Source organism: Herpailurus yagouaroundi, unplaced genomic scaffold, assembly GCF_014898765.1.
Source record: "Herpailurus yagouaroundi ecotype Mexico unplaced genomic scaffold, PumYag 159, whole genome shotgun sequence".
NCBI classification, from domain to species: Eukaryota; Metazoa; Chordata; class Mammalia; order Carnivora; family Felidae; genus Herpailurus; species Herpailurus yagouaroundi.
Window position 1 is genome coordinate 18,018,921 of NW_024412400.1, and position 17,048 is coordinate 18,035,968.

At 40.1% G+C, this 17,048-nt stretch overlaps 1 protein-coding gene across 5 annotated transcripts in view; it reads left to right on the top strand.

Moving 5' to 3' along the window:
• The window catches only part of THRB (thyroid hormone receptor beta), a 391,410-nt gene that overhangs the window by 48,485 nt on the left and 325,877 nt on the right, over positions 1-17,048 (top strand). The gene's annotated exons all lie outside the window — the stretch shown is intronic.

The window sequence follows — 17,048 nt, forward strand, 5'->3', positions numbered from 1 at the left end:
GACCGATGGTGCTGCAATCACTCTGACCTCTGCTTCTGTCTTTTTTCATCTCCTTCTCTTGACTCTCCCGCCTCTTTCCCTTATAAGGACCCCTGTGACTATATTGGGCCCATCCAGATTTTGCAGGACAAGGTCTCCATCTCAAGATCTTTACCTTAATCACATCTGTAAAGTTCCTTTAGTCATGTAATGTAACAAATTCCCAGGTTCCAGGATGAGGATGTGGACATTTCTAGGGACACTTATTCAGCCTCCCACACCCACAATATTTCCTCTAACCCTAGAGAATACCCAATAAATATCTGCTGAATATCACTGAGAGATTGGATGAAAGAGTTTTAGTAAACGCCCTGAATTATGCTGATAAAGAATAAATGAACTTCTGATACCATCATTGCAGTAGGCTTTGCAGGAGTTTTCAAGAGTATAGGGGTTTTTTTTGAGAAAAGTCTTTCCATGGTGGATAGTGTTGTGAAATGATAATTTAGCAGAGGCAGAATGCATTTCTGCAGAGACACACATCCTTCCCTCAATAATCACTCAGGATGCCGACTTTCCCCCCAGACCTGCTTCCTATGTTGGGATTGTTTTATTGTGGCCAGACTTTGAGTGGGAAGAAAGTGGAGGTTGGCAGAGTTAAATGGGAAAAGGCCAGAGTGGAAAGAGTAAAGAAAGAATTAGCCCGAGCTGATGGAGAGATGGCTTCTAGGATGATTCCTTTTAAAAGCTAAGGTGGTTTATGAGATACCCACTCCACCATTTCCCTCTGAGATTGTGCAGTAAAATGAGAGGGATATAAAAGGCGGACTTCTTTATTTCCTTAGGAGGTTATGTCCGATGGGTCCAGCTTCTTGTTTTTCTTCTCAATCATTGTTTTGTTCTCATTCTTTACAAAATAAATTTCCTTCTGATGTTTATTTTAGAAAATAAAGATTAACTACTCTAATATTCAGAGATAGCCACTGCAACATTTTGCCACATTCTTATCCAATTTGTTTTCTCTGTATATATTATTATGTTACAGAATCAGGACCATAGTCTAGGTATAGTTTTGTATCTTACCTGTGTTCACTTGACAGGGAGCATTTTCTCAATGGCATTAAATATTCTTCAAAACATGATTATTTAATGACTGTATAACGTTGGACTTTTGGATATACAACTATAGCTGAATGTTCATGCTTTCTCTTGGAAAAAATGATGTAGCCTTGCATTTCATCCTTTGCCATTTTCTTTCTTGCTTCTACATAATAGTAGATGCAATCAGAGGATGTGAACCTGTTTATAGTTCTTCTCAGATGTGGCCAAAGGTATTAATTTACGCTTATACTGGCAGTGTATCAGTCTCAGTTTCTGTCTCTCCTCACACTTGGTAGAATTAAGCATCAGTCATTCAAAAATTTTTTCAACACTTATTGGACATTTATGGTAATTCTTATATAACGTGTTCATCTATATTCCTTGCCCATTTATCAATGAGGTGTTAATATTTTGCTTATGCACTGTGTTAAACTCTTTATATGTCCTATCTCTGGAAATTATGTTCCTAGTTGGGTGTTTGCCTTTTAATTTGAAGTATTGTACTAATACATGACTTTTTTCATGTTTAATTACTGCAGCCAAATATGTTACTGCTTTCTGACGTATGGGTGGAAATTCTTTGTTTGGCCCAATATGTAATAAATAACCACCTAGATTTTTCATAATCCTTTATAACTTTATTTTTTACCTTAATATGTAATTCATCCATAATTTAGTTTGACATATTATATGAGGTAGAAATATAATTTTTAACTATTCAAGTAGTTATTCCAACACCATTTACTGAATAATCCCTTTTTTCTCCACTGAGTTGTGATTAAATCTATCTCTAATTAAATTGGCAAATACATTTCTGTATCTGGGCCCTCCATTCTTTTTATTTTATTTTTTTACTATCTGTTGATTATTATAGGGGAATCATATTATATTTTCTATAACACATATCCATTTCTGATATGGCAAACCCTAACCCCTTCATTATTTTGTTTTAAATGTGCCTTAGCAATTATCATCTGAGCATTCTTCAAGGCAAATGTTGGAATTAATTTTTTAATTATAAAAATCCTGGTGTATTCTGCATAGAATTATATACAAACTATGAATTATTTTGAAGGATTTTTTATCTTTACAATTTTCAATCATTTCACAATATGCCTCGGTTTTTTCAAGTCTTATTTGACGTGATAGAAAAATTATTTCTTCATATAAGTCCTGCATATTTTTGAAGGTTATTCTTGAGTATTATATACTTTTTATTTAGCTATATTTGGGATGTTAGTTATTGTTTTCTAATTGGTAATTACTGTTATATGAAAGATCAGTTTTTATATTTTGTTTTTTATTCTATTTATTATTTTTTACCTAGTTCTTTTTAGTTTCCCTAGTAAACAATCATATTATACCAAATAATGATTCTATTACCTTTCTAAAGAGCACACTTCATATTTCAGAATTACATCTTATGGCATAAACTAGAATTTCCACAGCAGTGTTAAATATACTTAATTGTATTTATTCTCATCTTGTTTCTGATTTTCTTTCTGATGGGTTTTTCCAACCATGTTAAGTGATTTTATTGCATTCCTAATAAGCTGCAAGTATTTTTTTAATCAAAAGGGGTTTTGAAATGTTGTAAAATGCCTTAAGATTTATTTTTGGTAGGTTATCCTTTGTATGAAACCATAACACAGAAGCCAGAGTATAGGATTTATGGCCAGACAGACATGAGCTCAAATTACATATCTTCCTCTTAGAAGTATATAACACTGAGTAAGTTATTTGTCTTCTTCCAATTTCAGTTTTTTATCCTGTAATATGAGGATAATAATATAAACATCTTGTAAGGATATTGTGAGTATCCAATGAGAATTGTTTGCATTTCACCAGACTTGATATAGAGTATCATATTAAAAAAATTATTGTGTAATTTTTGCCTTTGATCTATTAAAATGATACATTACAATCACAAATTTCCTAATATTTAATCATCTTTTTGTTCTTGGAGTAAAGCCTAGTTAGTCATGATGAAATGTTTTCATAACTCATTGCTGTATTCAATATTTGTTGATTATTGCATCAATTTGCATGAGCTGGTCTTACGTTGAATTTTTATGTTGTCTTGTTAGTTTTTACATCAAAATGATGCTTAACTTCATAATGTGATTGGGAAGTTTTTATTTTTTTCTGTGCTGTGAACAGAAAAAAAATGTAATGGGAATTCTATTTTTCTTGAGAATTTTAAAGAAGTTTCCTGTGGAATTTTCTATGCCTGGATTATTTTTTGAACGAGATAATGCTTTTATAACTTCTTAAGATTTTTTTTCTGTTTGTTGGTGTTTGTTTCTCTCCTTATTTGTTCTATTCAACGTGTCTGTTTCTGCTTGTGTTGATCTTGGTAATTCACATTGTATGTAAACATTGTCCTTGTGTTAGTATTTTTAAAACAATAAGCATGGGATTGAACACAGTATTCTCTTACCGTTTCTAAGATTTTTTTTATATCTGTGCTTCTCTCTCTTTTTCCTGGTTTACTGTATAATTCTGAGGTTTATCTGACTTATTTTAAAGAACTACCTCTTGGGTTTATTTATCCTACTGTCTTGGTGCCTCTCACTTATGTAACATAATATGGTAGTCATTAGACCCTAGTTTTTATATACTGTTAACTCTGCCACCTTGAAAGTAGTCATTGGTAGTCAGAGATCATTTGGGCGCCTCAAAGGTCACCCTTAAGAAAGGAGCTGGTGTCATTCCAAGGCCGTGAGCTATTAGGGACCAGTCTGCCTGGGTTCACATCCCAGCTCTGGCACTGACAACCCATGTAATCTCCAGCAAGCTACTCAGATGTTGTATGTTATAGTTTTGTCATCAGCATGTGAGGATATGAAACCCTGAAAACAGTGCCTGGCATGTAGGAAGTAGCTTTTAGCTACTTTCAATTTTATATTTGATAATCAACACCGCTGCTGTTCTCAATGTTACAGTTCATAGATACTGTTGTAAGTGGAAAATTCTAAGTGGAACATTAAAGTATTCTTTTGCTTTAAGTTTCTTTTTATTTTTCTTGAGAGAAAAGATAGACTGCAAGTGGGGAAGGGCAGAGAGAATGGGAGAGACAATCCCAAGCAGGCTGCACGCTGTCAAGCACAGAGCCCAGTGCGGGGCTCGAACTCGCTGACTGTGAGATCATGACCTGAACCAAAGTGAAGAGTGGGATGCCTAACTGACTGAGCCACCCAGGTGCCCCTAACATTAAAGTATTCTTATTTGTGATGTTTGCAAGGGTGTCCAGACTTTAGAAGAACCAGACACTCTCAGTAAAAGATACTCCAGGTATTAGAAGAAAAAAAAAAAACCAGACTGTGAAGTTACAGTTAATCTGTTCAAAATCCACATTGGTAGAAACGCAGGGGTTCCTCACATGCTTCTCCCATCTGTGTGGGTCCTCACATATCTGCTGATAGCTGTATTCCAAAAGTCAGAGATAAAGGTGTTTTCTTGAGGAAGCCAGCGATTTTCAGGAATGGCTTAAGTATTATTATTTGGGGAGGGGTGGCAAGGGTATCTTAATTAGACAGGCTGTTTGTTTGGAGAGGGTTCTGTAATGATGGAAAATATGCATTTTTTTTATGCCCAGTATGTGAAGGGCACACCTAATCGTAGCAGCAGCAGGGGCAAGGGGTAGATGTGCTCTCTGACAGTCATGTCACGTAGGCAAGTGAGGCGCTAAATTACAAACAGGCGATTCCACTGTGTGTGTGTGTGTGTGTGTGTGTGTGTGTGTATCATGCTGTGCTTCACATTTATTGCCTTCGTTGATTCCATCATCTTCTCTTGGAGTGCTGTGCCTCCTAGAATACTTTCTTAACCTTTGCTGCTTGCAACATCTTGCTGTACCTCCCCAAAGGGAGAGGCCTTCCTCACTGTGCCTCCGTTGCTTTTGGGGTAAAGTTCAAACTTCATAGCAGGCACAGAGAAGGCCTCTCCAGACCCATATCCTCCCACCATTCTTCACCAGGCCTCACGGTGTTAACCATTGTGGCAGGCAGAAGTCTCAGATGCCCCCCCAGAGGGCCCACCTCCTGCTGTGCATGCCCTCTGCGATCCCTGCTCTTTGCTGGGGACAGGACCTGTGAATATGATGGGACTGTCACTCTTTTGACCACATAAGACTCTATCTTAGCAGAGAGTCTTCTGCTGGCCTCGAAGAAGCAAACTGTGGTATTGTGGAGAGGGCCACATGGCAGAGGATGGCAGGTGCCTTTAGGGACTGAGAACAGCCCCCAGCTGGCGGCCATCAGGAAAAGGTGGCCCTTGGTCCTGCAATCCAGGGAGCTGAATTCTCCCAACAACCAGGGAGCTTGGAAGGGAACCTTGAGCTTCAGATGACTTTGTAGTGCCAGCAACACCTTGATTTCAGCCTGATGAGATCCTGAGCAAACGGCCAAGCTGACCTAAGCCATGGGACTGACCCATGGAAACTGTCAGATGATAAATATTGTTGTTTTAACGTGTCAAGTGTGTGGTAATTTGCTGTGCAGCTATAGCAAAGCAATGCAATTAGTCAGTTATTGCCTTCCACTCATCACCCATTTCCTTTGGTACCACCATGTCCATGTGTCCCCATCCAGGGCTAAGTTACCATCCCTCTGGCCTCCCCGAAATTGTCATCCTCTTCTGTGTGGGAGAACATGATTTTTTAAATTCTGAAATCGTACTCTTGATATGGTCTTTGTCTCTTCGGATTACTTTTATCCATAAATCTATTTCCAGCATCATATTCTGTTTTTATATTCTGTTAAATGAATGTGAGTGCCAATATGTTATGAATTAGTTATTTTGCATTCTCCAAAACTCACTATATCCAAATACACATCTGAAAGAGTGAATTCATTGTCAAATTTAGACTGGGGGTCTTGGAACAAGCATGAATTAAGCTGCGTGAGAACTACAGGATGGTAGGCTATGAGGATTCACCCTTGGCCCTCTCAAGATACTAGTTTTTTATCAATAATGTTGGTGAGGATATAGATTGCACATTTATTAAAGTTGTGGTTGACATGGAGCCTGGAAGCATGGAAAATGCTTTGAGTAACGGAATTAGCATCCAAAAGGACCATTTCAGGTGGGTTTGACAGGCCAACTCTAGCAAGATGAACTTTAAGGCATTAAGGTGTAAAAAGCCCTACAGTTAAGGGGGGGAAATCAATCTACAATCTAAGGATAGGGTAGGTAAGACAGACAACATATGCAAAAATATTTAGATTAGATGTTTACAAGTGAATATAAACCAGTGGTATATCAAGGCTTGAAGCTGAGCTTATTTGAATCATGAAGTTAATTTTAGATTCTATTAATTGAACTGCTGTGTCTAGAACAAGAATAGTCCTCCTCTGCTCCATGTGAGTCACCCCTAGAGGGTGGGGTAGTTTTGGGTACCTCTTTTAATGGAGTCATAGACAAACTGGAATTTCTCCATTGGGCAAGGGACCAGATGAGTGAGCAGATTTTAGTATGTGAGTACAATATTGTGGAATAATCTGAGTTGTGGATATTTTGTCCGTGAAAGAAAAGGCATCGAAGGATTAGACTTCCTTTCTATAACCTTGGTGAAGGGAAATTATGGGGAAATAGATTTTTTATTTTATTAAAGAAGTAATTACTGACATGTACTTAACAAAATAGGCTTAGTTGCCTTTGGGAGTTGTTGGGCTCATTGTCCCTGAGCTGTACGAATAAAGGCTAGCGGATTTGCGAAGAGGTCTTTTGAATGCACTGTCACAGTGAGACAATGATGGACCAAAAGAGACCAAAACATAAAGAGGCAAGAAAATTTCATTAAAGGTAAAGAGTATAGAAACTTATGTGTGTGGTTTCAGACAGTAGGCGGTAACACAGCATAATTCCAGGCAGAGGATCGGGTCCCCCAGGTTGCCCAAAGTTCCCCAAGAGTCACCCCTTAATTAGGGCCACCCATGTGGAATGCAGATTCCTCTAGGTGTGAGAAACCGCCTGTAGCAGATGCTGGTCTTGTCCCACCCAGATCCCCTTCACTGGTGAGAGCACCCATGCTCCAGCTGCTGTGGCTATTGGCTGCCAGCCTCTCACATCTGCACCCTCCCCTTTAAAATTGCCCTTGATTGATGCTGTCTGCCTTATCCAAAGATGCCTGGGGGGGTTACAGCACCCATCCCTGGGGGATGGCCAATAACCGGCTGATGCAGAGATATGGGGACTTAGTCCCCTTGTCTCCATGCAGGACAACCTCTGAGGAGTAATCTACACTCCTGGTGGGATCAGGCTAGACTTTTCCTGGCATCACATCTCTGTTGTCTTCCCCTCTACCCTCTCATGCCTCCTGTGCTCCCTCATACATTTCCACTAAGAGCCCTGACTTGTACAGGAATTATCATCTCAAGGTTTGCTTCTAAGGCTCCTTATCTGAGACACTACCTTTGCCTTTTTAAAAAAAATACATTTATTTATTTATTGAGAGAGAGCACACGTGGGGATAAGGGGAGAGAGATTGGGAAAGAGGTAGAAGCAAGACTCGAGCTCACCCAACGCAGAGCTTGAACTTATGAACCATGAGATCATGACCCGAGCCAAAGTCCAATGCTTAACTGACTGAGCCACTCAGGTGCCCCTACCTTTGCCTTTCTTTGGGCATTTATAACTTCTTGCCCCTCTGCTTATAGGAGGTTCTGCCTTTTCAGCAACACTGGAAGAGATGCCCTCTGAGAGGCCATCCCCCCGAGCATCAATGATTCTATGGTCCTCACAATACCACTTCATCCCTCAAAGTACACAATGTGCGCGTGTACACACACACACACACACACACACACACTTCATGCACACAACTTCCTTTGTTTCTTCTCTGACAATGGCGATGCCACCTGACCCTCTCTTGGAGCTGAGAAGACCGGAGGCTTTCCCTATTGGGCATCAGTGTTCCAGCACTTGTCAGATTAGACAAACGTGAAGACCAGTTGGTGTGCATCTCCTTTTCTCCTTTTAGCTGCCTTATGTTTCTGCTCCTTTGCGCTGCTTTCCAAACATCCTGCTGGGAATGAGCACCTGGCGATCACCAGCCATGTGAGGTGGCTTGTGGGAGAAGAGGAGGAAGAACTTGGTGTGGGGAAAAGAGGCTTGGTTTGGGGTCTAGATTGACGTGCTCAATTCGTGGCTCCGGATTTCAGCTGGACAGCTATGTAACCTTCAAGTCACTTAACCTTTTTAATCTCAATTTCCTCGTGTGTGAAATGAGTGGAATGGGCCTGCCCTACCTGACAGGCTCATGAAGACCAAGTGAGACAGGGCATCCTATGAAAGTATATAGCCGTTGACAGACATGAGATATTATTCAGATACTATTTTAAAATGCACTACTGCTTCTTGGCGTGCCTGGGTGGCTCAGTCAATTAAAGCATCTGACTCTTGATTTCAGCTCAGGTCATGATCTTGCAGTTCATGAGTTTGGGCCCCATGTCAGGCTCTGCTCTGTCAGCACAGAGCCTGCTTGGGATTCTCTCTCTCTCTCCCTCTCTGTGCACCTCTTTCTGTGCTTGTGTGCTCTCTCTCAAAATAAATAAGTAAACATGAAAAGAAAAGAAAAGAGAAGAAAAGAAAAGAAAAGAGAAGAAAAGAAAAAAGAAAAGCTCTCCTCAAGAGCTTGCAAAATAGTAGGAGAACTGAGGTGCTGAGGGACAAACACACATAAAAACTATTTAAGGTGGAGACGGTCCATGTCACCAGGGAGGGACACAGTTGTATAGGTGAACTCATTGTTCTTTGGGAACATTTGTTCTTTGGGCCCAAACATTTGTTCATCTTCTTCCTTGGATTTCCTTTCTGGCTTGGGGTTTGTAAACAGCAGGACCTTTGCATAAAAACAGGGAAGTAACAAAAATCTGTTACCCCTTTTAATGCGTCAGTGAGAAAAGAGACTAGTCCATATATATATGTATATATATATATATATATATATGTATGATTGATGCAGAGGCAAAATAATCTTTTTAGAATCAATACTTCTCTTTTTTTTCTTTGTAAAAAAATTGTTTTAATGTTTATTTTTGAGAGAGAGAGACAGAGCATGAGCAGGGGAGGGGCAGAGAGAGAGGGAGACACAGCCTCCAAAGCAGGCTCCAGGATCCAAGCTGTCAGCACAGAGCCCGACGTGGGGCTCAAACTCACAGACCGCGAGATCATGACCTGAGCCGAAGTCAGACACTCAACCGACTGAGCCACCCAGGTGCCCCAGCATCAGTACTTTTCAATGAGACTTAAGAATGCCTGTTTTCCGGGGTGCCTGGGTGGCGCAGTCGGTTAAGCGTCCGACTTCAGCCAGGTCACGATCTCGCAGTCCGTGAGTTCTAGCCCCGCATCCGGCTCTGGGCTGATGGCTCGGAGCCTGGAGCCTGTTTCCGATTCTGTGTCTCCCTCTCACTCTGCCCCTCCCCCTTTCATGCTCTGTCTCTCTCTGTCCCAAAAATAAATAAAAATTGAAAAAAAAATTAAAAAAAAAAAAAAAAAAAAGAATGCCTGTTTTCCAATGGATCTTATACATCAGCCAGATCGCTGAGCTGGAAATGCTTCCACATGTATCTCTTTGTAGGAAACGATCGGCTGATTTTTTTTATCGTAGCGACAGCAGGTCTACATTATTATTAACATACTTCCAGTGCTTCGAGAAGCTTGGAGAAGCTGGATAGAAACAGTTCGATACAGGTGATCTTCCAGGCCACCCGTCCTAGAGATGCCAGGTGCTCCAGGCATAGTGTTGCAACCTCAGAATCAGTGCTCACAGGCAGTGCCAGAATGCTGAGACGTACAGTGGTTTCCTGACAACCTGAATTGGTATTATTATTGACAGCCAGGCCCAGCGTGAGCCTTTCGAAATAAATGAATAAATAAATACACACACACACACACATGTGTATACACATACATGCATGTGCATAGATGTATACATATAGATGTATATGCATATATATGTAAAAAAATATATCCATATCTCTGTCTATATCTATGTACAGATGTATACATAGTAGGTATGTAGAGACTATAGAAGAACCACTCCAGATTCTTTGGGCCTCAGGACAGGTCGGCAGGACGGCACCGTGTAGAAGTCAAGTCGCAGATCAAAGCTTGCCCTCTTGACTGCTGGGTGTTTATACACGGCATGATCCTGCCAACCTGTCCCTGAGGCCCAGAGAATCTCCAGTGGTACTTCTGTAGTCTCTACACCCCTCACAGTGTCAGGCTGTCCTTTCTGTGACTCAGTCTCCTGCTATTATTCTTCTATTCTTGTGGTTTCTTAGAAAAGCAGTAGCTCTTCTGATCTCCTTCGCATATTCCTTATTGTGGGGAAGGCTCGCTTCCTGTACTTACCCCCGGATATACGCCAACATTGTTATTCCGATAGTAGCCCTTTCTCTTCTTTTCCCTCAAACTGGGATCCTATTGTTGTCTGACTCACCCTGGGGTCTGTCTAACCCCCTTCTCAGTACATAAGTGTCATTTTTAATTCTGTTCTAGTCCTTGCTTTGTCCCCCCCCCCCCACTGCTTTTAAGGGCACATTTAAGGCTTATTATGTGTACCCTCATGTAGTTCTTTGATTTCTCTAGTCACTTAAGCTGCAATTAGTTTCGACTTCTGTGAAAGAGAATTAATCATACTGGGGCATAATCATCTATCCTTCCTAAACAGCGTGGAGGGGCTGAGGAGGAGGAGTCCAGCAAAGCATGCTCGTATATGTACATTGCTGTGGGCATCGCTTCTGTTTCTGGGCCCACATCCCTCATTGTTTCCTCTCTTGCCCTTTCAATACTTTGGGGACTGATTTGTTTTAAGTTCTTGAGTGGTTGTGGCTAGGGCTGGGCCCTGCATTCCGGCCTCCGAGTATCGGAAGGTCTCGTTCCCCTTGGCTCCTTGTTGCAAACACACCAAGCTCTTCTCTTGTGCAAGGCGTATGCTGAATGTTTAGAGTTATCACGTTATGGAGAGAAGAAATGTTCGTCTTCATAGAGGCATGCTCATGTGTCTTGGGGTTTTGCTGTGGCTCGGTGCTACCTATTTCTGTCCTTTGTCTCCTGGACCTCATCCCACCTCTAGGCACAGCTGACTAGCACCCTGCTCATTTCTCTACATTCGCTTCCTTTGACCTTTCTATTTATCTCCTCCTCTGTCCCTCTGCCCACACGTCTCCTGAATCCTTTGCCTCACTTTGCCTAAGTGGCATTAAAGGTTTTCTAGCATTCTCATTGTCTCTTCATCTTCCATCTACCCAGTGTTTTAACTTTACTTTTCGTAGTTCCAAACTTTGTTCTCTCTTCCTCCCTCTTTGCTTCCAGTGGCACCAGGCACCTAATCACCCAAGCTGGAAACCTCCAGGTCGCTATTGACTTCTCCCTACCATCCGAGTGATTTTCAATGAAATGTTGCTCCCATCCATCCCCATCCTGTAGCCCCTATCTCAGGCCTAGACTGTTTCAACATGTTGGCGTTGGTTTTCATTTGCTAAAAAGCAAATTTGAACGTGCCCCCCCCCCAGCAATGGGTGTCTTTTTGATCGCTGAACTCTACACAATAAAATTCAGATGCACGATGTGGCATCCATAGCTCTGCAGTGGCAGACCTTGGCCCCCTCTCCTACTACTGTCTGTCCCTCCCCACTACGTGTCAGACACACTAACTTCTCACTATTTTTAGAGGATGGTTTTCTGCCTTTTCCACATACCATCTTTTCTCCCCCAAAATGTCCTCGTTTTCTCTAGTTGGCAAAGATCTATTCTTTCAGAACTACCTTATAAAGTTTTCTGGATTTTCTCATGTTGAAGTTCCTTTGTATGTCAGCTGAGTGTTGTCTGTGTCTCTATCATGACATCTAACCCCATATTGAGGGTTAAAAAGAAAAGGAACTCTTTGCATTTGCAGAATAATTTATAGATGACAAAACTTTTTCACAGGCTTTCTCTCCATGGTGAGTTGGAAAAAGCAGAGATATGAAAGGGAGGTTGTGTTCAACAGCCCTTTGGTGTCTGTTCTATTTTGGTCATTTTTGATCCCCGGGTACTGTTATCTACACCTTTAGCAACAAGGAAAGTGTGTCAAACGTCCTGCCACTTAGGAGGATGAGCCTGGGCAGCGCACTTGGTGAGGATGGCCAGCCAATCTGTTCTTGAAAGCGATAGTCTTGAATTAATGACAGAAGGACCCAGGGGAAATCTATAACAACTCAGAGCTAGGAGTTTTTGCTAAGAACATTCTTTGTAAAACGTAGAATTTTTAAGCACAAATTTAAGCTAAGAATGGCTCGACCTCCTTTCATCTTGCTTTTTATTTTAATCATGGAATTAGGCTTGCCTGGTTAATCAGTGCCCAAAGCAAAGATAACCTAGGGGCAGTTGGCACTAGATAATTCAGACATTAGCTACAGGTTAAACCAGAAAGGGGGTGGGGGCAGGTAGACTCGGAAAGCAGTTACTGGCTACTTAAGTATATAGTCATTGGATTTTAGAGCTTGAAGGATCTAGCCTCTAATTATAACTGAGGAACAAGGCTGGAGGAAGTCAAGCACCTGTCAAGACCCTCACCATTAATGGCTGTGAACTGTGTCTTATCCAGAATCCTTTCCCCACCTCGTTAATATATACGAAGGCACAAAATGGTCCTTGAGGGAAAATAACGCAGGATACACTGATACAGTTACTCATGAGATTGAGCCTTCATTTTGGGTAAATTAGGTGGATGATAACTTTAATAGAAGCCAAGAGTTCTTACTGGTTTATCTCATTGTGATCCTCACAAAAACCCTGTGAGATGATGTATTTGTATTCTGTTGCTGTGGTCAGGTCAGGTCTGCCCTTGTAGCAGTCAGAATTTAGAGATGAGTTCTATGGGACTAAAGTCAAGGGATCTGTATGCCTAGTTCCTTCTGGAGACTCTAAGGGGAGAAGTCAGTACCTTGCCTCTTCCAGCTTGTAGGGGCTGCCTGTTTCCTTGGCTTGCAGTTTCTTCCTCCACCTTCAAAACATGTCATGCAATCTCTTCTTCCCTCAGCATCTAACCCTCTCCTCCATCTCTGATTCCTCTTCATCCCCCTTACAATGTCCTGTGCAATTATACTAGGCCTACCAAATAAGAAAGAAAAACAACACAATATACTGGGCCCACCAAATAATCCTACCTAATCTCTTCATTGTGAAATCCTTCATAACACCAACAAAGTCCCTTTTGTCATATAAGATAACACATTTACAGGTTCCCGCAAGTGGGACATGGACGTATTTGGGGGGGCCATTACTCAGCCCACCACAGAGAGGTTCTGTTCTACAGCTGAGGAAACTGAGGTACAGAGAGATGAAGAAACTTCCATAGGGTTAGGTAGTTACTGAGGAGCAGTCATTCATTCTTTACCACTATCTCTGGAACTCAGTTAGAAGAAATAAAAAATAAATGATATAACTGATCTCAAGGTAAATGTGACCTAGCATCATATTTTTAAGACTCCCCCCCAAAAGAAACTAAACCTGTGGTCTCAATTATAAAATCTAATCTATTATAAGAAAAACAAAGATTCTAAGGTTTTTTTGAAGGGTAACATTCTTTATAAGCTCAAGGTGATTCTTGGACTATAAAAGGCCACCATCCAGACTTAGTCATCCTGCTAGCTGCTGTGAGCTGATATTTAAATTTTCAAAGCTTAAATCAGCTTCAATACATTTCTATCCATTGGTAGTGGGTGGCCACTCTAATGCAGCGAAGCTAACATTTTTGAACTTGACAGCATTTCTTTTTAATTTTTGAAGTCAGCTATTGTATTTCTCCTAATCTCTCCCTTCTCTCATTTGAGTATCTCAGATTCAGATTTAGTTAGCCATTCATATGAAATGGACTTTTGACATCCCAGTGTCTACATTAACTTCCCCTAAAAACTCTCTAGTATTTTCTTCTCATAAAGTATGGTCCCAAGGATTGCTTATGGTATTGCAGCTATATTCAATAGTCTTGTATACGGTTGAATGGTCCCCTTCTTAAACTGGAAAGTGTAACTCTGTAATCTTACACTTTTGACACAGAATTAATGGAAAGTTGGACAGGCCAGCCCATTTCCAGAAAGAAACTAATTTCAAGCTGTAGCTTGGCTGATAACCCACTTCAAGTCCAAAGAAAGAAGCAAAATATTCCTTTACATTTTGATCATCTTCAGTGCCACATACTGTCTTCCTTGGTTGGTCTCTTTCTTCTTTATATATTTTACTTACCAATAGATTTATGTATTGTACCATATATGTAGCCTATGAAACTTAATGATGAAATAAATCTCTTATTAAATCAATCCCCAACTTAGAAAGTAGGACATTACAATATGGTTAATATTGAACATGTAGCATTTTTAACTGTTCCTATCTCCTGCCTCCCTCCACTGAGGTGCACTGTTAGGAATTTTGTATTTATCAGTAAGGTTTTGGGGGGGATGTTGGTATTACATGTGTGTATATCTCCCTAAGTAATACGTATCTTAAAATCTTGCTTGAAAAAAACCTTTTTTCCTTGTCTGTGGGCTTTAGAAAAATAGTTGCATGCCATATACATACTTTCCTGCAACTAGCTTTTTCATATATCCAGAATATAAAGCTAGAATTTGTTCATTTACCCCTGCTGTATGATACTATGTTGTGTGAATATACCACTTTATTTATTTGTATTTCTGTGGATGGACTTTTAGGTTATTTCCTGTTTAGGAGTTTATTCTGGTAACTTGCTGTTACAGACAATGCTGCTATGAAGTTTATTGCACATTTTTTTTCAGTTCATGTGAGTAAGAGTTGCCCTAGGAATAGAATTGCTGGGTCAGAAAATAAATGCACCTTGCTAGGTGATTCAAAATTATTTTTCAAAGTGGTTGAACCAATTGAAGCTCCCTTCAACAGTATGAGTTCTTATTGTTCCACATCCTTGACAACATTTGGAAATGTCAGGCTCTTAAATTTCTCCCACCTAAAATATATCTCATTGCAGTTCAAAAAACATTGCCATGATTTCTAATGAAGTTGAATGTCTTTTCATGTGTTTATTTATCATTGATGCTTCCTTTTTGGTGAACTACTGTTCCTATCTTTCCCCATCTCTCTCTTAACTCATGGTAATTATGGGTGTGTGTGTGTGTGTGTGTGTGTGTGTGTGTGTGTGTGTGTGTGTATGTGTGGGGAGAGAGAGGAGAAAATACTAATCCTTTGTATTGGTTTTAGGTGTTGCAAAGCACTTCTCCCAATTTGGGGCTTGCCACTTTATGGTATCTTTAATGAACAGAAGTTCTTAATTTTAATGGCATCAAATGTATCAATATCTTGTTTTATGGTTAGTAATTTTTAATTTTTACCTGAGAAACCTTGCCCTCCCTATTCTCTATTTTTTGACTACTTTTATAATTTTATCTTTATATACAATAGATTTTTATGTTCCACAGCATGAGATGGGGATCCAGTGCCATTTTTTCTCACAGGAAAGATAGTTGTGCTGGCATAACCTGTTGAGTAGTCCATGATTTCCCCTTTGATCTTCAGTGCGAAGGCTTTCATAAATTAAAATTTTCATTTATGTGAGACTGCTTTTGGTATTTCTATTCTATTTCATTCTGTGTCAATACCTCCTGTTTGCTTTCCTTTCCTTCTTTCATTATCCGTTTTTCTGCCTTCCTCTGAGGATCCTGGATCTTTCATTCCATAATTCACTTATGTCCAAGGTCAGCAAGTTTCTTAGGAGCATCCTAATAGACTCCATAGTGGATCAATCACAAAATGAACAGGGCTGTCTCTTGCTCATGGTGGTTTCCTCTCCTAACACATGCCAGTAAGTTATCAAGTCTCCACCCCCACCAGGATGATCATGGGGATGAAGGGAAAAAAGAGTATGTTCAGTTACTCTCTTTAATGTCTCACTACAGTTGTTGTTGTTGTTGTTTTTAATATTTGCCACCATATCACTTTGATCCATTTTCTTTTCTTCTAAACCACTGTCATTCATGTCCCTGGACCCTGGACTCTACACTTCCAAATTGTGTTGTTTTTTTTTTTAATTTTTTAATGTTTATTTATTTTTGAGAGAAAGAGAGAGACAGAGTGTGAGCAGGGGAGGGGCAGAGAGAAACACACACAGAATCCGAAGCAGGCTCCAGGCTCTGAGCTGTCAGCACAGAGCCCGATGCGGGGCTCGAACCCATGGACCACGAGATCATGACCTGAGCCGAAGTTGGACACTTAACCAACTGAGCACCAAGGCGCCCCTCAAATTGTTTTTATGTAAATGTGTACTTTATATTTTGCACTCTAACTATTATCTGATTCATTTTGATCCATTTGTTCAGATTAGTTTTGAAACATGATTATATTATCTCAACTATCCACAACCATTCACTGTGATGGTAATCCTATCTTCATCCAAATCAATAATCCTCTCTATATTCATCCAAAATCAGTGTAATAACAGTTGACAGGAGAGAGCTGGATATCATAATTTTATGTACCATCTTCTCAATCAGCATTTATTAATTAATTAGCAATTGTTCAAATCATCTATTCATTCCTTATCATTTAGGTCATAGTCTATGACCTTACCCCACAATATTTTGTGCTTTGTCAAGCACCTTGCTGAAAGAGGCATATGATGCCACTGGTATACCTTCATATATATATAATTTAGCATATAACATATATTGTACCATATATCAGGTATCACATATCATATATTTGTTTATGTCTCCTCCCCAGCCCCATGCTACTCTTTATTGATTACCTCATCAATTTTTCAATAGTAATCACTAACCATGCTCTTAAGTTTAAATTACAGTTTTTATGGATTTGATATTACTTCCCATGCCCACCTCTCCCTGCCACTGCCCTCAACTCCTTCCTTTGATAATCAGGACAAAAGCTACTTTTCTCATATCAAGAAGAAGAAGAAGAAGAAGAAGAAGAAGAAGAAGAAGAAGAAGAAGAAG